Source organism: Bactrocera tryoni, chromosome 3 (assembly GCF_016617805.1).
Source record: "Bactrocera tryoni isolate S06 chromosome 3, CSIRO_BtryS06_freeze2, whole genome shotgun sequence".
Lineage (NCBI taxonomy): Eukaryota > Metazoa > Arthropoda > Insecta > Diptera > Tephritidae > Bactrocera > Bactrocera tryoni.
Window position 1 is genome coordinate 79,900,787 of NC_052501.1, and position 26,177 is coordinate 79,926,963.

The window sequence follows — 26,177 nt, forward strand, 5'->3', positions numbered from 1 at the left end:
AATGAAAGCAAAAATAATTTACAGGTAATTTGTAGATGGAAAGAGGAACGAGCACGAGAAAAATATGCCTGAAATCAAGTTTAATTTAATACAGCACATTGGGATCATATTAAAATTTTACGCACAAAGCTGAGAGCAGACGAAGTTTATTGTCTAAATTTATGCCAAAGATCCTACAAATTGTAGCAGAAATTTTAAAATATTTAACGGTTGATCTGTGGTCATGAAGACGAAAGTGAGCGGCGTGGTTGAATTTTTAAGGCTTATAAACGGTTTAGCTTGATATCCGGCTAAACTATGTGTTTAATAGAAAGAAGTTGTATGGCAATGTTGTAGATAATAAATAGAGCTATAACTCTTGTGTACAAACTTTTTTCACACAACCTCAAAATTTATGTGAAATAGTCAAATATACCAATTTTTAGTTCTTGGTTTTCATCTTGTGTCGGTTGTACCCCGGTTTATCTTGATTTCTGGTAAAACTAAAAGTCCTATAGAAAAAAGTTGTTGGTAATGAAAAGATCTATAACTTTTTTGTCCAGACTTTTTTCACATAACCTCAAAATTTATTTGAAAATGCTAAGAACCAAATTTTTTGGTTTTTTATTTGAAAATTAAAAAAATATACAGAAGTAGTGTGTTTGGAAAAAAAGTAGGTAACTTTACGCCATAATTTCGGGAAAGGAAAACATTTTTTTGTGAAAAAAATACTTTTTTGTTCAAATTTTGTTTAAAATTTATGAAATTATAGTTATTATGACTATGTTATTAATTTTATTTAACCTATACCTTTGTAAATATTTATTTTGATTAAAATTGAAACAAATTCGTTATTATTTCGGCTACTACAGCGTAAGCGGTGTCTACGCCAATAGAAAATAAGAAACATTATTTTTTACTTACTCTAACTTTTGTCGAAACTTTCACATATTTATAACAGCAATTTGTTGGTATATATTATTACTGGCCGTCATCTGCTTATAAGCGCGCTTTTTAACTAAAAATATTTTTCACTTAAAACTTTATGCTCACACTAAAAGTACATATTAATGTTTTTTACGAAATTGTACGTTTATTTACTTTATTTTTATTTTTTAAGTTCACGTCGACAAATCAAAACTGCATTTATTTCCATTCAGCAAAACTACTTGCTTCAGCTATTAAATGTCTTTTATTTTTGCTTAACACTTTGTAGATATTGAAAAATAAAAATGTTCTGAAATAAATAAATTATATGTATTTGTTATGCCAGTATATCCACACGGCAGCTGGCAGCTGGAAACACACTTCCATCAGCAACGAGATCTCGTCTCGCACTGACTAAGCAAGTGGCAGATGTCCTGGCAGGATGCTGTTGCCGCTGCCGCTGCTGTCGCTTCTGTTGTTGCACAAATCTATACATATGTATATACATGTGTTTGTAGTTGTACAAGCCTTACCCATAAGGCAGACGGCGGACCGGCGCAGCACGCAAAGTTACTCAGCAGCTGAATGTGAGGACAGCCATGCATCGCTGCGTTGCAGATTACTTTCCAAGTTTTACAGCCTGTTGCTGGCAGCGCAGCAACAGTTGAGTGGAGTTTTCTTTGCTTTCTGTGCTGTTGCATTAATATACATACATACATATGTACATACTATGGTGTGTATATGTAAAAGCACATGTATTTAAACTGGCTATCAGCAGTTATATGCATGTACATACATATGTATATGTAAATGTATGCGCTCGGAAACACTTGTTGGTCCAATGCAGTGCGAGGCAGAGCAAAAAGAGTTTGTTTCATGCCTAATTGACTCCGCGTGCAATTCTCATGCTTAAAGTATATGGCGGTGCGCCGGTGCGTATGAGTTATGTGAAATGAGTAATTGCAGGCATATGCTCATATGTATGTATAAGTGCATGTGTGTGTATGACTATTGTAATTAAAAAAGTGTTTTTTTACATTAAGACATACACAATTGCTTTTAATAGTAATTTTTCATTTATGGATATAATATTCATTGGACATAATATATGTTCATAGTTCATAATAAATATGTATATACAACATAAATACAAACATACGTTTGCTTGCCGTTTGTGAATTAATATATGTATATATTTTTGCGCTTTCTTACTCAAGTAAAGCCTACAATCAGGGCAGTCTTTACTTTGGGCTTCGTTCTTTTAGAAAGTGTTAAATGTTTAAACTCAAAGAAAAAAATGAAATATGAGTAGATTGCAATGTCTTTAAGCTCTATTACATTACATATAATTTTAGTGAAAAAATAAAAAAGATTTATAAAATTTATAATATTAAAAAATTATTTATTTTATAATATTAAAAAAAATAATAATAAAAAATTATTTTAAAAAATTGACACTAAATTCGTATTTAAGAAGCAAACTTTAAAAATATATATATAATAATATTTAGGCCTTCTCGTTATATGGCGTTTAGTTTCTCTGCTGCAGAACTATAATATTTACATTTTTTTTAATTTCAATAAACCATTTTTGTAAAGCAGTAAATCTATAAGTTTTTCGATATATAATGTCTCTTTTGTCATTGAGTTATGAAATTCATATTTTTTTGCATTCAAAAAATCAAACTTTTACCGTTAATATCTTTTAAACGGTTAGATTTACGAAAAAATCGTAAGAATTTTTTTGTAGAGCATTCAATTATCTACAAAATCCACAAAACGGCATATTTTTTCAAGTAGAGTTATTTGATTTTTTTTATCGTGTTATGAGAAAAAATGGATAACTGTAAGGCGGAAGATTAGCTAAGAACCTATTTTTCGGAGTACCAAGCAAGACAAATATTCGTTTTTTATCCACCCTATTGTATATTATTATTTTTTTAATATTATTTTATTTTTAAAATTTATATTTTATTATTATTAATTAATTTTTTTTTAGTTTTTTTTTAATATGATTATTAATTTTTTAGTGATGAAACAATTTTTAGTGATTTTGTTTTTTTTTTATGATTAGCAATTTTCTTAGTGTAGTTTTTAAAAATTTTGTTTAATTTTTAAAAACAGTGGGTTTTTAATGTGCTGTGAGAAAGTTTACATTTTTTATGAACAACATTTCTTTTTATATATTTCTATATCTTCTTGTATTTAATACAATTTTTTCTTTTAATAATATTTTTTACTTTGTTATTATTATTTTTTTTAATATTATTGTTAAAAACCATTAGGTTTTTGTCACTATAATTAATATTTATCATAACTATTAAAACAAAAAAAACATCAAATAAAAGCTCAATAAATTTGATAAGAAAAATCTCAGTAAACAAGTAAAAATAGTTTAAAGTTTTGTTTAAAAAAAATTTTAATTGCTGCACAAAAACTTAAAATAATTATCATAAAATTTGTTTTCAACTTTAAATGATGTATTTCTAATTTCATTCACCTTTGTATGAGAAGATATTAGTGTATGAGAAAATAATCGGTTACGTTTGAAAATACTTGAAATCAAAAGCAGCAAAAATTTTTTTTGCTTTCTTGTTTATTTATTGCCTCTTTTCAATCCTTTTTTATATTTTTAAATTATTTTTTAATTCTGTTTTTAATTTATATTTTAATATTTTTTTTTATTTTTTGTTTTGTTTTTTTAATATTATTTTTTTAATTCCATTTTTTTTTATTTTTATTATTATTATTCTATTTTATATTTATAATTAAAAATTATTATTTATTTTTAATTATATTTTTAATAGCTTTTAATTGGTATTTTAAATATTTTTTATTATTTTTACTTATATTTTGAATTCTATTTTCATTTTATTTGTTTTTTAATTCTATTTTATTTACTTTTAATTAATATTTTTAGTATTTTTTAATGTTTTTTCTTATTTCCTCTATTCCATTTCTTATTTGTTGTTTTTCTATTTTCATTTTTTATATCGTTAAAAAATTTATTGTTTACTTTCAATCTTTATTTATTTTTTAAGTTTTTTTAATACTACTTTTATTTACTTTAAGTTGATATTTTTAGTATTTGATTTTTTTATTTTATTTTTATACATTTTTTTATTTAATTTTTCTCTTTTTTTAAATGACATTTTTTTTAATTCCACTTTTTAAATAATATTTTTTTTTAATATTTTCTTTAGTGTTTTTTCTATTTATTCTCTCCATAGCTAGGTTGTATTCATAATTCTTGAATGACAGGCGTCAATTTGCTTTATGTTTGTTGGCATATTCAAAACTATTCAGCAAATAACAATACAACCGACCGGATTTCGAATAAGTGCCGTGCGCCACACGTGTTCTAATTGCGATTATGGCAGAAAAATGTTTTTGTGCTAAAAACTGTAATGTCTATATGTATGTATACATCCATTATGTTCAGCGAAAATCAAAAAACCCAAGTAAACACATTCTTAAGTCACATTTATCACTCAGTTGTCACTTCAAATATGGTTGCTATTGTTTCTTACTTCCTTTGACATTTGGAGCTAGAAATCTTTGTTTTATGTTAAATATATACATATATATGAATAAGTATATACATATGTATGTATGTATGATTAAGTATATTTGCTCGTGCGCATTCTAAGGCATACTGAAGCAACAGGTAAGCAACTTTTTATCCGCTACAAACATTTAATTACATGAAAAAATATTAAAAGCTAAAACCCAATGTTCTGTCTGCGTGCTTGACGCTGTATTGGGGCAATTTGTGTCGCCTTTTTCTATATTTTTTTACACTTCGGTATAACTTTTTCTCACTCGTGGCTGTTTTCTGTGCCAAGTTGGATAAATTTGCTGTAAACGGCAGGTAAATGTTGCATGAATATAATAATGTTTAAGAATATTAAATCGTTATTTCAATGCTCAAGAAGTATTGAAAGTTCTACTTCAAAATATGATTTTTGATGCAAGATACAATACTAATTTTTTCTTACATTTGGACCATTCTTTCTATGGTTATCTATTTTGAATTCAATATAATCTGCGCCAACTGCAGGCATTAGAACGTTGTAAATACCATTTATTTGAAACACCTTTTACCACAAGTTTGACATTGAATTTTCATCGGAACGTGTTTTTATTAATTCAGCTTTCATTAAGACAGTCTTTAATAGCTTTAATATTAAATTTTATCATCAATTTATTGATTTCTAAAAGCAAAATTGAAATAAACACCACCGCGCTGATATCGGAAGCGACCACCGGCTTTGACGTTTCGCGCGCACTTGATTCTTGTGTGGTTTCTTCGATGCATCGCAACGGGTTTCTTCATAAACTGTTGACCAAAGCGATTTTTACCACAAAAACTGGCCAAGCCGGTCTTCTTTAGCAAGCGGCTCGTTATCTATTCATGAGTCTTTACATTTTTTGGCTACTTATTAAAATGACGTTTGAAAAAATGCCTGAAAGCAAGTTTAATCTAATAAAGCACATTGGGATCATATTAAAATTAGACGCACGAAGGTGAGTCTAGAGGAAGTTTATTGTCTTAATGTATGCTAAAAAGCGTATGAGTTGTAGCAGAAATTTTAAAATATTTAACGGGTTTGGGAAGAGGAAGCAGAGGAAAAGGAAGGCGTGGTTGAGTTTTTAGGGTTAAAAACGGTTTAAATTCATTTCCGGCTAAAATATGTATCATATAGAAAAAAGTTATATGGCAATGTTGTGGATAATGAAAAGACATATAACTTTTGTGTACAGACTTTTGTTACATAACCTACAAATTTATGTAAAAAAAGGCAAATAACAAGATTTTTAGTTTTATATTTTAATTTTATACAAACTTTTTTTTTACTTAATTTTGTGCAAGCTTATCTTCTTATGTACCTAAAACGAAGTAATTTTCTTGCTTTGCGATTAAAAACGAACGTCATTAAAAAACTAGTAATTTAGAATCTTTGCGCGTTTTGTTCACAATCCACTTTCATTGACATGAAAAAAATTCGAAGCAAGAATTCGAAGAATTTTTTTCTAGTTCAAATGTATAAATATATAGTTATGAGTGCATAGCTAATAAACTCATTAGTAATTTCAAGTTGTTGCAAGTTTTTTTCCTATTTTTATAGCCTAAAAAGAGTATATTAGGTTGGCCATGAAGCATGTAATACATACCCAGTAGGAAACGTCGGGGAACATAGAACATATAAAGTATAAAGACATCGATCTGAAAATTGGCACACATAGCTTTCTTCTCAAAAAGCTGCTTATTTGTCAGAATTGTCAATATCGGGGCACTATAGCGTATAGCTGCCATACAAACTGAACAATCAAAACTAAATTCTCGTATGGAAAACTTTTTTAATTGACAAGATATCGTGACGAAATTAGGCATGGTTAATTATGGAAGACAACGCTATAATTTTCGGACAAATTCTTGAGATCAGATAACTATAACATATAGCTGCCATACAAACTGAACTATCAAAATCTAATTCTTGTATGAAAAACTCTTTTATTTGTCGAGATATTTGCCCGAAATTTGACATGGTTTATTTTCGAAGACAACGCTACAATCTCCGAAGAAATCATTGAGATCGAATAACTATAACATATAGCTGCCATACAAACTGAACAGTCAGAAACAAGTTAAAGATTATTTTATACCCTTTTACCTGCCAGAAATGCACTTGCGTAGGGTATTAAAGCTGGCGTGTAGCCGAAGTCAACGACGTTTTTTGGTTTAAATCTTTTTTTTGTTTTTGCTATATTCTTTGAATTTTTTGCGTTATCAACAAAACAAGTTTTACTACGAAAGTAATCGCAAAGAGAACTCGTAAATTTTTTATAAGTTCATTTTCGAAATTGAAGGTATCATACTTGTATGAATAATCATAGCATTTAACTAATCTTAGCTGTACCACATTTTTGTAATGAAGCACGGTTTGAGTGTAGACTGTCTTTCCAGATCAGTATAGTAGCAGAGCATAAGATGACATTTAAATACATGTTTGAAGCTTAATATACAATTTGGCTAATTATTGACAGCCCACTCGAGCTTTGTGCTCTTATAAGTGTTGTTACAACAAATTGCACCCATTTACCGAAATAATTGCAGAGGACTCTAAGTCTAAGGAAATGTCAAAGAAAATGAAAATCGCAAATGAAGCGAGAAATTGCTGATGTTTAACGCGCACGCGGCGACAAAAAGCGCGTTTATTAAATTATTGAAATGTTATTATATTTGAAGAAGTAAAAACATACATACATACATATGTATATGCCTACATTCACACCCGCGTCAGTAACCACTGGTATGCAAAAGCGCCTGCGGTTCAAACAATTCTACAGCCGCTCACAGCAACAAATAAAAAGGCTGGCGCACACAAATATGCTGACTATTGCCCTTAAGATCACACCATATCATTAAAAATCCGACCACTTTGCATCTCACTAACTCGATTCACACCGAGGCGCCCTTTTTTTTGCTGTTTTGCTTATCGACAAGTTGGAACAATTGTCAGCAGCCGCCCGCTAACAGACACAAAAACGCACACACATACACTTATAAGTATGTGCTTACAATTACATTTTGTTCTCATTTTCGGTTTATTAATAACTCCAACCCTAAAACACTCCGTGGCCTCGCCCACAATGCCACGCATATTTTCACATTTTCCATTTCCATTTGAGGATTTCCTCGGCTTTAATAGAGCGACGCTTTATGGCATCTATTTACATATGTATGTATGTATATCTGTGTGTGTATATACAATATAAATTTATTTAGCGACTTCGGTAACAATATTTAAAAATTCGCATAAAATAAGTAGTTCAATATATACTTCCCAAACTACTCCAAAACTGGTGACAAATGGATGCAACTTTCATACACTGAACAGGATACATTAAATTTGCCACGAATTTTTTAATAGAAAGCGTCGGATACCCTACAAAAAAATATATATGTATAGAAATGATCAGCATTATGCACTTAGTCCATTTCGTCATGTCCGCCTGTCTGTATATACACGACTAGTCCTTCAGTTTTTGAGATATCGAAATTTATGTTTTCTCAGAAAAACAAGAAAATTTTATAAACCTTCCATTATCAAATATTTCTTATTAGAACTACTTCCAGATTAATTCGGAGTGGGCCACAACAGTGTCGAAATTAAAAATATTAGCTACAAACAGTTGATCGGTCCAGTTAAGGTCCAAAAATAACTAGTTATGCAAAAATTGCAATTCATTATAGTTTCCAATTTAGCTCAGAGTAGGCCAAAACAGTGTGAAAATAAAAAATATTAGCCCCAAAAATTTGATCGGACCAGTTATGGATCAAAAGTAACTAGTTATACGAAAACTTCAATTCATTACAGTTTTCAGTTTAGTCCAGAGTAGTCCAAAACAGTGTCGCAATTCAAAATATTAGCTCCAAAAATTTGATCGGACCAGTTATGGACCAAAAATAACTAGTTATCCGAGCATTTCAATTCATTACAGGCATTTTTTTGGGGTGATGTCAGTTACTTGTGTCTTATGGGGTGTAGGACTTCTCCAAAAATTTTATCGGCCCAGTTTTGGACCAAAAATAACTAGTTATACGAAAATTTCAATTCATTTCAGTAATTTTTGGGAGTGAGGCCAGTTACTTGTAGCTGGTGTCTACGGTATAGGACTTCAATGTCAGCAGAGCACGGCTCAAGTGTCTAAGTGTGTCACTTGCAGCTATAGATATACATATGTACAGAAAGGAGTGCAGATACATATGTGTGTAGATATGTAGGGAAACACACTTGCTACAGATTATTTTCAGTAAAATTACTTAATTATCTGTTCATGTAAATTTCAAAAAAAAACGAATTTTAATAAAAAAAAAACGTTCTAAAGCCATGCGAAATGCCGAAGTTGGAAACTTTTCATTTATGCTGGTCAGGTCGAATTTTTGTAGATAATTCATGTGCGCAGTTGGAAAGGGCGATTGCGTGGGCTTTGAAGTTAGATATAGACAACTGTATGTATTATTTATGTAATCTCCAACTGCTCACAGCGATGTGTGTCTGCTTTTGTTGTAAGCGCTGACACATATACTTACATATTTACATGCCTGCAAATGTGCGTGCTTGCAACTACAAAAAAAGAATTTATTTTAAATAGTGAGATATAAAGAACAAAAGCTTTAGCCGCTCATGCAAACTATTTTAATTTCCTTTTTCCGCCTCTTGTGGGGAGTAAATGACTGACTGTCTGACCAATATTGAAATAGCAAAGGCTTTTGCTGTCAAATACATGCACAAACACAATTGAAGTACGGCTGACCATCACTTAAGCTATCAAATTGCTATACTCGTACCAAAAATAATTGATAAATTTAGCTTATTCTATTTAAAAATATTTCTTATTTAAGATATTTTCATTGTGGATTTATAGAGTGGAAATATTTTTTTTTATACTCACCAGTCATTTTAGATTCCTTTTTTTTAACTCATTGGAACGCTAGTTCAGCGTAAAAGTTTTCACGATGAGGCTCAACTTCGTAAGAAATGCTATGACGAATAAGTAAGCTCTAGACTCTGCAGTCTCTTAAAGCACCAATCACATTTTATTTTCGAATAAAATAAAACATTTTTTTTTTTAATTCATAAGTGGATATAACCTCGTCGTACGTCTGAGACTTACAAAGGTTAACTGAAAAGTGTCCGGCCTACCATAATAAAACTGTTCTTTTGGGCAAATTTTTTCTATATACTACATAGTTCAAGGGTGATGCACTGATTATAGGGAATCCCAAACTTTTCCATATTATTTTTGAAGTGCGATTTGTTCTTTGTCTCAATATGGGCACCAGTTTCAGCTGTCACCTCTTCGTGCGACGAAAATTTCTTCCCAGCCGGTATTCTTTTGAGATTTGAGAACAGGAAATAGCTGCTGTGGGCCAGATGTGGAGAATAAGGTGAATGCGGAATTGGTGAAATATCAAGCAAGGCAAGTCGATTTCGCTTTTCAAACAGTCCAATAAAGCTATATAATAGTCGTTGTTGATGGTTTTTCTTTTTTCGAGTTAGTCAAAAAAAAGTTTTCCATGCGCATCCCAAAATACAGACGACATAGCTTTGGCAGCTGACTGTTGCTTTTTCCAAGCTTTGGAGCGGGTTCATCGTATGTGGTTTACTCGGATGGCTGTCGATTGGACTTCGGAGTGAATGACGGATCAATGTTTCATCCACTGTCGCTCGGATTTATTACGCTTGAACATCTCCAAACACTCCTCGGAATTATCAACTAGTCGTTTTTGGTCAAAAATGAGCTCGCCCACTTTGTACAGAGCTTTCTCATACTCAAGGACTCGTGAATGATATGATGAACACATTCAATTGCTAACTTTAGAGTGCCTACTACCTCAAGCAACTTCACTTTACGATCATCCGAAGTTGTTTTGTGGATTTTTTTGATGTTTTTGTCGGTAAAAACCTCTTTTGGGCGTCCACTGCGTTTACCGTCTTCGGTGCTCATTTCACCACGTCTAAACTTCGCATACCATAGTATCCAGAAATCTAGCCACGTTTTTGATTCAACTGCATTATCCAGGTTCTACCTCTTCCTCTGCTTCCCACGGCGGATACTGCGTCGAATACTCTCAGAGCTGGAGTGTTTTCATCCATTCGGACGACATGACTTAGCCTCTCTTAATTCGCTGAACTATATCATTGTCGTCGTAGATCTCATGCAGCTCATCGTTTCATCGACAGCGATATTCGCCCCGTTGCCAAAGCGTAAAGGACCGTAAATCTTCCGCAGAACCTTTCTCTCGAAAACTCGTAACGCCAACTCATCATCTGTTGTCATCGTCCATGTCTCTGCACCTTACAGCAGGACAGGAGTAATGAGGGACTTATAGAGCTTGGTCTTCGTTCAACGAGGGAGAACTTTACTTCTCAATTGTCTATTCTGTCCGAAGTAGCACCTGCTGGTAAGAGTTATTCTGCGTTGGATTTCGCAGCTGACGTTGTTGCTAGTGTTAATGCTAGTTCCAAGAGAGACGAAATTATCTACGACTTCAAAGTTATGAATGTTAACGGTGACGTGGGACCCAAGACGCGAAGAAGATAGACGAAATTATCTACGACTTCGAAGTTATGACTGCCAACAGTGAGGTGGGTGCCTAGTGGCGAATGCGACGACTATTTGTTTGATGACAGGAGATATTTCGTCTTGGCATCTTTCACTACCATTTGCTTCGCTTCTTTGTCCAACCTGGAGTAAGCAGGACCAACGGCGCGGTTGTTATAGCCAATGATATCGATGTCATCGACGTGCGCTAGCAGTTGTATACTTTTTTAGAAGATGGCAACTTCTCTGTTTAATTCTGCAGCTCGAATTATTTTCTGCAAGAGTATATTAAAGAGGACGAAAGAGCGTCGCCTTGTCTGAAACTTCGTTTGGTACCGAACGGCTCGGATAGGTCCTTCCCGATCCTGACGGAGCTTTTAGTATTGCTCAACGTCAGTTTACACAGCCGTATTCGTTTTGAGGGGATACCAAATTCAGACATCATGGCATAAAGGCAGCTCCTTTATCCAAGCTAAAACTGCAATTAATTTTGACCTTTAAGTTCGAACTCGTTCTAATTATACCTTTGAAACCAAACATGTCCCAAGAAACTTAAGTGTCAGCAATTTTCTTACTGCGCTTGCTCTCAATTACTTTCCATTAAAGACATCAAATTCTACACATCCCACACTTTCGCATAAATTCATAATTTTCCTCACTTTCTTGCGCATTTTTTCACGTGCCTTCGTTTGGTACCAAAACGCCGTTTTATAGTTCAATGCGTGCGTCAGTCAAACGACAAGAATTCACACACTTATTAAACCATTCTTCAACAACTGGCCTCGTATACATATGTGTATGCATGTATGTATATTTGACTTGTGCGTGCAGTAGCAGCATACTTCATCCCTTCGTGTGTTTGTCGTGCTTTATGAATAGAAATATTCAGCAGCAACAAACACCAGCGCGCAAAGAAGTGTGCAATCGGGAAAACTTCATTAAGAAATTCTTTGCATTGTCTTTCAGTATTTGTCGCCTGATTGTGTTGTCGATTTGTCAGCAATACGAAATTCTGGGCCAAGGCATTTTGCCGCTTGTTCGTATTTTTTTCTTTCCTTCCGTTGCGTACTAAAAACGCCGCAGAAATGTGAAATATTTATAAATGAGTACGTGTACAAATGCATTGATGGATGTACGCGCACTTTTCGTTATGACTGTGTGTGTGTGTAGTTGCATGTGTGACTAGAAGTGTATTGATATGAATGAAGTTGATGGAAATTTTATTTGGGTGGGCGTTTGAAATGAATGACAACGGTGTATATGTATGTATATACATACGTACATATGTGTGTTTATGCATGTAGTTATGTATTTTTATTTTCAATATATGAGGCGTTATTTGGTATGCGTAATTGTGTGCCAGCAATTCGGTTGCTTTGCTAATGCCAAAATTGAGTTGATTATGAAATTTAACAATCAAACAAGAGCAAAGACTTTGTGAGAGTGAGTGCATGGCTTGGTGTGAGAAGGTGGTTATTTCGGATATTTAAAAATATCTGCAATTGGATTACGTATTGTTGCATATATGTATGTACTTGTGCACCAAAATTACGTGATACAAATTTCGAATGTTAAAAAAAATTTTTTTTTGTTGATTTTTCTGCACTTTCAATGAAACAATTAAATTATTACTGCGTAATTATGCATTCAACACATGGAGCTGTCTCAAAAGCATCTGTATTTGTAGATAAAATATACATATGTAAATAAGTTTTGTCCGCCATTCTGCAAAAAAAGATCTATTTATTTTGTTATTGTGTTTTGTTTGTCTTCTTATACCCTGAATAGCATTAGTAAGTTTGGCGCGAAGTTTGTAACGCTCAACAGGGAACGTTGGAGAACCCATCCAGTATATGTACATATGTATGTATGTATATATGGGAATTAGTCTCTCAGTTTTTGAGATATCGTGCTGAAATTTTGCCCATATTTTTTTTTCCCCAAGAAACTTCACATTTATCACACCGCCGTTATCAGACCACTATAAGGTACAGCTGTCATATAAACTGACCATCTTAGAATCAAGTTCTTGTATGGAAAATTTTCTTGTTTGATAAGATATCTTCCCGAAATTTGGCAGTTACTATTACCTAAGGGAGCGCTGTAATCTCTGGGCACACTCTTCATATCGGACCACTACAGCATATAGCTGTCATATAAACTGACGCATCAAACTCAAGATCATAGTATTTCTATACCCTTTTATCCTATGAGAAATGCCCCTGTAAGGATTTTAAAGCTTGAGTGCAACGGATCTTAACGCTTTTTCTTGTTTTTTTATATACTTTTCCCTTTATATATATTTATGTATATGCTTGTATTAATCTGTGGACTTTAACTAAACAAAAAACTAAAAATATGAAAAATTGTGTTAACAGGGATTTCGTTAAGAACACTAAAATTAATTCTTTGTTGGTGGATAGAGTCATGTGTAGAAGTTCACGCAAGTGCGGAAAGTTCTCTGATCGTCATTCACTTGGGAGTGGCCAGAAATAATTTTTTTAAGTATCCTCTAGGCAGCCTAAGAACATCGATTTGAAGGCGAACTAAATTGAGAAGGCGAAAAATCCCCTCCACAGGATTGTGCGCTGGTTTTAGTACCCGGCAAGTAAAAAACGCCCCCAATGAACAGTAAAAAACAGCTTCAGAATTTTATTAATTAAATTTTTTTTTTGAATTTGGTTCTTTTAACCCTGGATTTATATTATAAATTAATTGATAATTGTTGCAAAATATTTCCATGCCACATACAGTACCTGTCCAATAAATTACGAACAAACAAAAAAATTATCCGGAGTTCTAACTTTAATCATTAATAGAAACATAAATATTTGGCGTATTTAAAAACAAAAATATTTTTTATATGCCATATACATTAAACTTAAATTATCATATTTTTGTATTGAATCATATTCAATATTATTAAATAATATTAAAAATATTAAATTTTTGTTTTCGTTCGTAATTTATTGGACAAGTACTCTATATTAAATATAGTTTTTAGTTTTTTTTAATATATTTATTTAATACTGTATACTATTTATTAACTTTTTTTTATAAATTTCAAAACTTTTATAGATCTTTTATAATACATATTATTATTATTTTATATTATTTATTTACTTTTTGTTTTTTTTAAATTCTTACTATTTTTTTAAATTTTTTTTTAATTTTTTATGTTTTTATATATTTATTTATTATTATATATTATTTTTATTTAATTTTTATTTTTTCATTAATTTATTTTTTTTAATTTTTTATAAAATAATTCTATGTATATTATTTTTTTACTTTTCTGGTTTTGTTTAATTATTATTATTTCTTTGTTTATTTTCGCAAATTTCATAATTTTCGTTAAATTTTATTTTTATTTTATACAAATATATATATCAAACATTTTATTGTAATTTTTAATTTTTTATACATTTCTTTATTCTTATATATTATTTACTTCCTTTTTTAATTTTTGTTATAAATTTCATAACTTTTATTTTAGATATTTATTTATCATTGTGTATTATTTATTGACTTTTTTTTGTTTAATTGTTATTTTGTGGATTTGTCTAACTATTATTATTATTTTTTCATAAATGTTTTTTTTTTTAATTCTTATTCTTATATGTATTTATTTATTGTTATATATTATTTATTTCCTTTTTTAATTTTTGTTATAAATTTCATAATTTCTTTTTATATATTTGTTTATTATTTTACATTTACTTTTTTCTGTGTTTGTTTAATATTTTTTTTCTTAAATGTTATTGTAATTTTTATTTTTGTATGTATTTATTTATTATTATATATTATATTTTTTCTTTTTTAATTTTTTTTTATAAATTTCATAATTTTGATTTTATATATACATATATGTATATGTATTATTTTATTTATGTATTTATTTTTTTGTTTTTGTTAAATTATTATTTTTGTTGTTGTTTTCATGTTTTAGTTTCTAATTATATGTGTATATTTATTATACTTTGTTTGTTTAATACATATTTTTTTATTTTTGTATTATAATTTTTTTTGTTTTTAATATTTAGTTTTCTAAAACATATGTTTTTTTATTTACGTTTGCTTGAAAAAAATTAAAATTTGTATGTGAGCATATGTAGAATTCCCCTCCTCTAGGATTTTAACCTAAAATAAACTTCTCACCAATAAAACGCAAACAAAAACCTCTTAAATGCCTAAATGTTTTTAAAAATCCTTCAGTGGACATAAAAACGTTTAAGAAATCAATGAAGCAACAAAAGAACACTCAACCCAATTCCTTGCTTAGAAACATCAACCCCAACCCACACTCAACTAGACACACTTGTACAAAAACTTAGCCCATATTTTGATTTTAGTTGACACTTCAAGTGACAAATTCAAAGGTGATATGTCTGGGGGTGCTTACAAATTCATGAGATCCGCTACGATTTGTCATGCCACATTTGCCACACATACACAGTTGTATGTACGTGAGCATATTGCACGCAAAGTGCTTAAGTTTATAACAAATAAGTACGCATGTGTGTGTGTGTGTGTCTGTGTGTAAAGAATGCTTAAAGCAACGGCTTTCTAAGAAAAAGTGACCACTTTTGATTTGTAGCTATTTGGAAAGTGCGTTCTTGGCTTTTTTATTATCTACTTGCCTGGGCTTTTTTCTGTAATTTTCACCCTAAAAGTATGCTTAAATATATGTGCATGCATTTGTGTGCCTATTACTGCTTAGCACACACTTCCTCACTTCCTGGCCTGCGTCTTTTGTATTTATGCGGCGACAGTGATTTCTGCTCCATTAACTTTTCGTCTTTGCTGCATACGAATGATGCTCATAAAGAAGAACTGGGGACGTAATCCCCTTTTAGCCTGTTGCATTCCCGCTTCTACTTCGTGTATGTAATAATGTATGTATATATTGTCACATACGCTTTTAAGCACAAGTATATGTATATGAAGGTGTATATGTATTTATGTGTGCGAGTAAATGGCCAAAGCAATTCCTTTTGCTACATATCTTCGGTGATAGGAAGACTGTGTGACTTTTTAAGTTAATTGTATTTTTATTGCCCACAAGCATAATCAATGCCTCATTAGGTCTTTGAACACTATTACTACATCTTTTTTGAACCACTGTACAATGTTCTCTTAAAAAAATATCTTCTCTCGCTTTTATAAATTAAAAATTGCCGTAAATTAACCCGAAAGTGTTGCTCCACATACTTCAAGAAATTGTTTTCTCGAGTATAAAATATTTATACCGACACTTGAGATGACTTCGGTATAACTATTTTCAAAAAATCATTGACCATCTTGAGTTAAACGTTGCTCAGAACCCTTTCTTTCTAATTTTAGGCACCTTCTATCACAGCTTTTGCTGTCTATTTACTTTTTCTTTACTTTTTTGACAACAGAAGACCCCAACTTGCTTACTTTTTGGTTGCCAAGGCTAAGAGGAAAGCTTTCCTTGATCAACTCGACAACAAAGTGACTTCTTTAGTGCACTATCATTTTCCAATTTGTTGTATTAACTTTATTTACTTCATCTTAAGAACTGTTTGTGAGACTTTTTTGAACTTATTCTTTTCATGAATTTTAATATCTCTTTTCCCGTTCATGATTTTTGAGAGTTCTGGAAGTGTTAATTTGGTTTAATAATTAATGAATAGAAGTATAATGAAAAGAAGAAAACTTGTTCACCGACAAATGGCGCTGTGTATCATTTTCAAAGTTCTGTTTACTGGTAACTGGTAAGCTTTGTTTCTGCTTATTTTTTCCTTGGCGTAAGCTTTTTGTTTGTCTCTTTGTTTTCAAAGCTGTGTAAGTGGAGGGATCTCACTAGGATCAACCTCTGAGCTTAACCAAACTTAAACTTGTTTTCATATAATATTTGAAAGATTTTATGAGATTATATTTTGAAATATAATTTTGAAACGAACATTATGCCAAAAAACTATCGAAAGGTTAGATAAGACCGATTTTCGATAACTAAAAATTATTCTTTGAAGTCTTATTCACTTATGTTTATTTTGGCACTTAAAATGGGGTTCTTCAGAATTTTAATTTTTTTCGAGTGCTAATACAATAATGATTCCGATATCCTTTTGGGTTATGGTTGACTTTGTATCAATGATATCAGCTACATTATGGCTTGACGAAATTGATATAAAAATGATTGTCAACCAAATGGCAGCAATCGAAAGATTCACTGTAGATTATAACAGGCGATGCGTACTCCACTCTCGTTAGTTTCGGTTATACCCTACTGGAAACAGAGTCAGATTTAAATCCAGTCAAAGCCTTTAGTAGGTTATTGTGCAGACATTATCTTCTAGTAGAGTATTTTTCTAGGTTTCATGCACGAAAAAAGACGGAATCACTGCAGCTGGAGGATCATTTTCTTAACTGGAAATATATGTATTTAATTTTTTTCTTCAAAAAATTGACTGTGTGTTCTTAAAATATGTATAAATATACACTTAAAATTTAAAAATAATTGAAAGAGTAGTTTGTTTCTTCTTTCTTCGCCATTTTAAGCTGTGTCTAGACGGTCTAGAAGCATGAATTTCAGGTAATTTTTGAAATATTCTGTTTGGAAAGTTGGAAAAAAATTTTCCCGAAATGTCGGCTTCTTAAAAAAAAAAATATTTTTGTAACACTCTTTAACCATTGGGGTATGCATTCAGTCTGTAAAGAATACTATCTACAAATTTCAGATAAATCGGTTCAGTATAACTTGAAAAATGGCGGGTATTGTTTAGAAAAAGTCAGTTTCGAGAAAAACGCTTGTCGATCTATATGTATTCAGCACATAACGGTGAAACAGAAAAAAATTTGATTATTTTTTCGGGACACAAAGTATGGCAACATTGATAATTCAAATATCCCGAAAACTATAAGTCTAAGGAGGGTATATGAGCATACATTTTTTATACTGAGGACCTTCTCTATCCATACGTCCCATCAAGTCCAAAAGAATCGTAATATTGTCACAAGGAATACTATTTGAGTGTTAAACATATGGGCCGACAACTCTTGAATTTTGCATCACGATAATGCACCGTCGCATGCTGCAGTGAAGCTTGGAGACTTTTCGCCAAATTTTCAATCAATATCATGCCGCAACCACCATATTCGCCTGATTTAGATCATTTTGACTTCTGGCTATTTCACAAATTCAAACGATCGCTCCGTTGGGAAACCGTTTTCAGTCAACTGAAGACAATAAACGTGAATTGCTGCGCGCATTGAAGGCTATTCCGGAAATTGACTTGAACAACTATTTCGAGGATTGGAAAAAATATTGGCACAAATGTATTGGGGTCGAAGGGGATTATTTGAGGGGCACGATATAGATTTTGAAGCATAAATTAAGAATTTTAAAATTATCAACAAAGTCTTACTATTTTTTGCCCATAGTAGTATATCTCATAAAATAATTTGAATTTTAAAAAATCTTCTTGCAGACATATTTTTTAATAGTTAAACTTAGAAAATATAAACAAATCCTTTTTATTATTTATAGACTAGAAAAGTCTATTAAGAATAAAAATTATGAAAAAATACTCTGTCTTTTGATATTGTTTTCACACGAAACATAGGTTCTTCCTCAGAACGTTTCACAGAGTGATCTCTTATGAGTAGAGTTAATGATGCTATAGCTATCAACTTTGCTTTTGAACTTGTTACTATGAAGTATGTGATAATGGTTATTGACAGAAAATAATTTTATTTGAAATTTGAGTAAAAAAAATATCTGAATGTATTGCACATAAGGTAGTTTTAAACGCCACAAAGGACTACATATATGCAAAAAAAGCTGAAAAATCACTTCCTAAGTGATCTATCCTTCTATTGGAGAATTAAGAGAGCAGGAGGAAAGCTGAAGGTTCGCTTGTAAATCGCGCAGCCAATATTATATTGCACGTGTATGTCACTTATTTTTACAAAAAAGAAACAAATGAGAAAAAAATAATGTAAAAAAAAAATGAAAAGAAACCTTCACAAAGTAAAATCCTTTTACTCGACATTTAAATCAGCATTTGCGAAGACAGACAACATAAAATTGATTGCTTGTAATTTAGAAGATTAAAACAAAAATCCGATTCACACTAGAGAAATTGCGCTTAGGTCAACGAATCAGAGCCACAACACAACGAACACACACAGCGACACACATGTATAAGTGTAGCAAGCGCATAGGCACACATACAAGCGTAAGTATAGCAGTCGTTGGCCAGGACATGCGCAATGGCGTTGAGAAGGCGTGCACAAAAGCATCAACAGCGGCGCAGTGACCAATGACAGCGGGCGGATAAAAAGCATACATTCACAAATATACACGCACACATACCATGGCAATGTATGTAATTATAACTATGCTGCTTATCCGCCGTGTTGCTTACTAGCTGCGCGTGGAATGGCACAGATGCGCCTACTCTCGCTTTGAATTCCAACGGATGCTGTTTATTGGAAGCAACACGCTATGGCAGTGAGTACAAGTATGCGCTCACACAACTTTACATGCATAGCTGCTTGTGTATGTGTGATATAAACATATGTACATACATTACATGCATGCCACAAGTTGTTGCCACAGTGAACGGAGTGCTTTCACAGCGACGCATGCGAGCGAAGTTCAGCAGCAATTCACAGGCAACAAGCAGTTGAAGCACCAAATAAATCACTTTGCTCCCGTATGTGTGTGCGCTTTCTTTTATAGTGGCATATTTTATTGCGTTTGCGGTGGATAATAATGACCGCACACGTTGGGCATGGTCGCTTGGTGAAATCTCTATGAGGCGTTGGAGGTGCGTGTAATTTATTGTTATTCTTGCAAGTACATATAAGGAGGATAGAGTCATGTGTAGAAGCTCAAGCAAGTGAAAAAAGCTCTCTGAGCGCCTTTCACTTGGGAAACGATTCTTTTACATATGGCTCAAGCAGCTCAGGACTTCCGGTGTCATACGGTACTCGGATAAGAGACGCCTCTTTTGATGACGACCAGTGTAAATGTATCAATGATTGCAATTTAAGGGCATGAGCCTGTAATGTCCGGTCTCTTAAAAAGCCGCTGTCCTGTTGGTTGATGTCCTCGTAAGAGTAAAGGTTTACATCATTGACGTCCAAGTAGAGCGATGGACCGGACAAGAACTGAGACGAGTAGGTCCTTACGGCGTTTACTACAATGGCCTTTTAAAGGAGCACAAATTTGGTGTGGGATTGGTGGCTGGGAGAGAGACTCCGTCGCCGAGTCCTGGCATTCACCTCAATGGATGAACGTCTAGCCACAATCCGCATCAAAGCGAAATTTTTCAGCATTATCTCATATAAGAGCTGCCCCCACCACGATATCAAAACGGAGCTTGTCTGGTATCTTTGGTACAACGATCCGTAAGTTCAGCCTCCATGATGAAGCATCTCCAAATGTGTTGAGGCTGATAGACTTCGGCGGGGCTGGAAATATGGTTATCTGTAGTACCAGATTCCAGCATAAAAAAAATCATCAAGATACTTGACTGTCTCCGGATCAGAAGAGCCACCAACCAGATCGATCATGATGTGATAGAGGGAATACACGTATCCAGTGTTTTAGACATGTGTACGCTCTGAGGTCCCAATATTGACTCGAACCACTATCTTGTTTGCTGCGAGGATACGCACCCACCTATGTACAGCAAAAAACGCACGTCCACAAACACGAGGAAGGTTCGCCGTCGAGAAGCGACTTGCGTACCTGCTCTCTGAGAACACTCATCAGCAACTCGGCATAATGGAACTGTGGGACGGCATTTCAAGTTCCTTACGCACAGCTGCAACCAAAAGCATTGATTTTCGAAAATACAAAGGAACAGCTGGTACGATGAGGAGTGCCGTTGCGCATTGGAGAGAAAGCAGACTACCTCCCTCGCAACGTTGCAATCGACCACAGCACCTGTGAGATGGGAAAGAAACCGAGTGTTGAGCAGAGAAGCATTTGTAGACAAAAAAAGAGAGAGGACGTTCCATTGCCAGACCGTGAAGAAGTTCGAACAGCAATTATCCGTTGGAAAAACAAAGCGGCAGGTCCGATCGATTGCCGATTGGCGAGCTATTCAAATACGGTGGCGAAGAACTGATAAGGTGAATGTATCAGCTTTTTTGTAGAGTATGGCAGGACGAAAGCATGCCCGAGAATTGGAATTTAAGTGTGCTCCGCCCAATCCACAAAAATACAATCTTCATCAACTACCGTGGGATAAGCCTCCTCAACATCGCATCTAAGATTAGATCGAGCGTACTGTGTGAAAGATTAACGCTCACCGTCAACAAATTGATGGGAACTAATCAGTGTGGCTTCCGCCTTGGAAAATTAACAACTTATCAGATATTCACTATACACCAAATTTGGAAAATATCGGCCTTCCATATACTATATACATGTATTTATATACGTTCTTAATAGTTTTTATTCATAGTAATTTCCACTAACTTTTCTGAAAGCCAGCACTTTATCATAGTGTGTAAGTCAAAACTGAACCAGGAGCAAGCAACGCTCTCGTAAGTGCTTTCCGCTGTTAACTGTCAACGAACGTAGCCATTGAACCGGCATTATACACATAAGAAGATAAGCAACCAACTCGTTTTCGCTTAGTTTTTACCTACTTCATTACCAAACACCTTAATTCTCCTCCTCAGTTGCCGAAGCAGCTAATTAATTGATAAGCTGATGAAATTATGTGTGATCAGTCACCACAGCCTGTCCACACGTGCTCAACTGTATTAATTTTTTCGAAAGGTGCCAACGTGACTGTACTTTATATTACTTTTGGGGAAGCTCCTGGTTTATTTAAGCTTGTCTGCGTTGCATACATTTAGGCTAACTACTGCAATAGTAGCTCTGCACTCAAAGTAGCTGATGTTGCGAATACGCCGTGGACGTTTGGAACTGCAAATTTTGTTTGGCATATTTTTTAGTAAGATTGTTTGCAATTTGCAAAAATTTTTTTATATTACAAAAAAAAGTATTTGTATTAAGGTGTTTCAGAAAAAAATTTTATATTAAATTTTTTTCAGATAAAATATTGATTTTATTGAAAACATTTAGCGATGACTTTTTTGAGTTTTTTAATGGATTGAATAATAAAAAATAATATCTTGGCGGAAGTTAAAAAAAAATAGTAAACAATTTGCACAATTAATTATACTGCATTATCAATAAGAATTTAAAAAATTACTACATTTTAAATTTAAAATTAAAAAAAATAAACAAATAAAATAAAAGTTTTTTCAGAAAATATTTGTATATTAAAGTTTTTTTTAGATAAAATATTGATTTTATTGAAAACATTTAACGATGACTTTTTCGAATTTTTTTATTGAATTAAATAATAAAAAATTATATCTTCGTGAAAGTTAAAAAAAAAATCAAAAACAAGTACAAGCTCAAAAATGAAAGAAATTTTATACGTATTAAATATGTAAATAAAATGTATATAATTATCATGTACTTCAAATTAAAATGTAAACGTTACGCTTGAGACATGCATACGAGCATATCGTAAAGATAAATATACCATATTTTAAATATATATACATATATAATATATACAATAAGAAAATGCTTAAAGTAAACGATTCAATTAAAAAATAAGCAAATGTTGCAACTATGCATATAAAATATTAAAACTTAAAACGCATATGATATTGAACAAAACACAATTATCTAAATAATTCTTAATAACGCCTTGTAAAATAATAAATAGCACCATATTTTCGAAAATGTGTTTTTTTGCTTTTTTTTAGAACAAATTTCCGGAATAAATCGGTTTACAGTTGCTTTTTTTTCAATTATACAAACCTCGATTATTCCAATTCAATAAGCACTGTTCACCATGTGAGGCCCTAAATCTATGCTACATAAATGTAAATGCTCTGCTAATGTAAACATATGGGCTGTTAGCCACATCCCACTGTTAAAAGGCCGCTCACAGCTATCAGTAGCTTTAACAGAACAAAACCTTTAGCTGAAATGTAATGGATTGCGAATTATTATTAGTAATCCTGTTGGAAAAAGTGTACTTCTTCATACTGTTTCTGCTTTAGTACATTTTTCCCGACTAAAAGTTCACTTTCTTGGTTTTTTCTACATATAACTGCTACTGCTATATTGCTGTTAATGCTTAATGTTAATGAAATGTGTAATGTTAATGCAGTAAGCAGCTTCATGGAGTTAAGTTGTATCACATTTTCTTGATTACAAATCAAAATAATGGCAGAAAACAGAATAAGCGATATATAACAGCTGCTAAAACAACAACTTAGTGGTATATGTGTGTTTTGATTTTTATGTTTTTTTTTTTAAGTTTTTATAAGATATGAATTAAAATTTTTTTTAAGTATTTTTTATTATAAAAATAATTATTAATTAAATAATTCAAAGTAGCATATTTAAAGTATAAAAATACTTACCCTATATAATAAATTTTATTTTTTTCTTAATCTTTTTAATGCTGCAGAGATGCTATCTTCTCATGTTACCTTGCAGATATTGACAGAAAAAAAATTTATTTCCGATTTTCAAACAAGAGCATTTTTTCTTTATTAAAAGCATGTAAAAATATTGAATTTTTTTAGATTAAAGAAGTAATGAAGTGCACGTCGGACATCACTAGAGTGCATACTATAAATATACATAGCTCACATTGGTCACTCTTTATTGGCGTAGACACCGCTTACGATGTTATAGCCAATAGTTAACAAGAACTCTACATAAAAGCGACAAAACAGAAGATTATAGAAGCCCGAAAGAAAAAGGTGATCGAGAAAATCTTTGTAAATTAAAATGGCTTGAATATAAATTGCAAATGAAATTATTTATATTTATTTTTTTTTTTACTTCTCCAATGCTTTAACAATTTAGGCATAGTATTTAACTAATCAACGTGCATTTGTTGTTATGCGTTTATTATAAAACATTTCATAAATAAGTGAAATGTAAATTTAATGATAAATCTATATACACTTATGTATGTATATATGTACATACATACATATGTGTGTATATGTGCCCACCAACTTTAAAATATGTATAAGTAAAAATTGTATTTTATTGAAATAAACTTTTATTTATAATAAAAAAGGTACGTTAAATTAACACTAATACAACCATACATACACATGTATGTACATATGTGTGACCTCTACCAGAATCTTCATTAAGAATATGTGCACTTAATTATATATTAGCATTTCCATACATATTTACATATATGTAAAATAACCAAATGGTTATACAAACATACATGTATAACTAAATGTAATTAAAGCTAAGAAGTCTGGACTTTTAGAATTTACAGACGATATTGCTTGGCTTTTTAAAGTTTGCGCTTTGCAAAAATATTTTAAAATCTAATAATCAAAACAAAAAATTTAAAGAATGTGTCTAAAACAGAAGAAAATATTAAAAATAATAGCATGTAAAAATACAAATAAAAAATAAAAGAAAATATTAGGAAAATAAATGTATACAAAAATAAATGTGTAATAAAAAAACCAAAACAAAAGGAAAAGAAGTTTATATAGAAAAAATTAACGCAAAAATTTTACAAACAAAAAATTTGATTAAATTTAATAAATAAAAAAAAATGAAAAAATTTCAATTTATTTTCAATATTAGGTATATTACAAAAATAAATTAAAGCCGAAATATTAAACATTTTTCAATAAAGAAAATATATCAAGTTAGAAAAAATTTAGACATAAAAAAACAAAGAAATAAAAAAAATTATATTAATATATGAGCTGAAACAATTTAATTTATTACCCTTGATAAAAAAATTAAAAAAAAAATATTTCGTGTATTGCAGAAAAAAATTTATTATTATAGAAAGAATTTATGCAGAAAAGCTAGACGCAAAGAATTGAAAAATGAAAAAAAAATAATTAATCAAAAGAATAAAAATAAATAAGAAACAAAAATATAAATTAAAACAAAATAATACTAAGTATATGAAAAGAAATATTTTTCAATAAAGAAAAAAATATTTATATAAAAATTAAGAAGTTAGGAATATTAAAGAAATTAAATATTAACATATGAAATAAAACAATAAAATTAACTAATGGTAACTTAAAAATTGTAAAAAAAAATATATATTTGATTAAAAGAAAATAAAAGAAATGAAAAAGAAAATATATATTTTTATAACTTTGAAGAAACAAATTTAAATTTATGTATACATATGTATATAAAAAAAGAACAAACTCTTTTGTTAATTAGAAATTGTAAAAACAAAATGTTATTACTAAGTAATTAAAGAAAAATATTTAAGGGATATCTTAGGTTGTAAATAAAAACCAAATCCTAAAATATAAAAAAAGCATACTATATGTAAGTATTTTGCTGACCCGGCATCCAAACTGGTTCGTCTTTGGCGAAACTTTAAAACCGTTTTCCTAGAAACTGTTCTTTTCAAAACGATACCCACGATTTCTCAGGTAGATATTTAGAAAAATCGATATTTTAGAAAAACATTAAAAAAAAAATAAATTGTTAGAGAGTCATTTTTATAGAGTTGTCTATGCCCATATATTAAAATTTAAATTTTTGATTTTTTTGAAAAATTCCAAACAGTCAAAAAAAGTGGTACAGAAATTTATTTTTTTTCGGGCAGTTGCCACTTTGTGGAAAAAATTTTACCAACTTTTCCGTAGTTCCACATTGCACGACATTATACTACATTAACATTTCTTTCTGGTTTCAGGCTGCTCAGAGGGTTGAAATCGAGACCACCCCAAAATATTTAAGGATTTTTTTTTTTGAAATAACCAAAAGCAAAATAATAATATGTGAAAAGTTAAAATAAAAATTATTATTAACTACATTAAAAGTTGTTCAATGTATTAAAAAAATCTGTGCAATCAAAGGAAAATAATACAAAAAAGAAATATTTTAAAAGGCGTAGAAATAATAAATAAAATTCGTCTCTAATATTTTAGTCACATTTTAATGCTCATAGAATTAAACGAAATGTTTGTATGGTTATTATTATTACAATTATTATTATAATTAATAAAAATTATTATAATTAATATAATTATCAATAATAATATAACATAATTAATTATTATAATCATTATTAATTTTAGTTATCTCCAAAATATACATATGTATATTACTACATATTAAG

The 26,177-nt window shown here is 31.1% G+C and overlaps 1 protein-coding gene across 1 annotated transcript in view; it reads right to left on the minus strand.

Moving 5' to 3' along the window:
- The window catches only part of LOC120771429 (synaptic vesicular amine transporter), a 58,230-nt gene extending 57,038 nt beyond the window's left edge, over positions 1-1,192 (minus strand). Inside the window, exon 1 of the mRNA XM_040099421.1 lies at positions 904-1,192. The gene's annotated coding sequence lies outside the window, so the exon portion shown is untranslated. The remainder of the gene's footprint in view (positions 1-903) is intronic.
- Between the last annotated feature and the right edge of the window lie 24,985 nt (positions 1,193-26,177).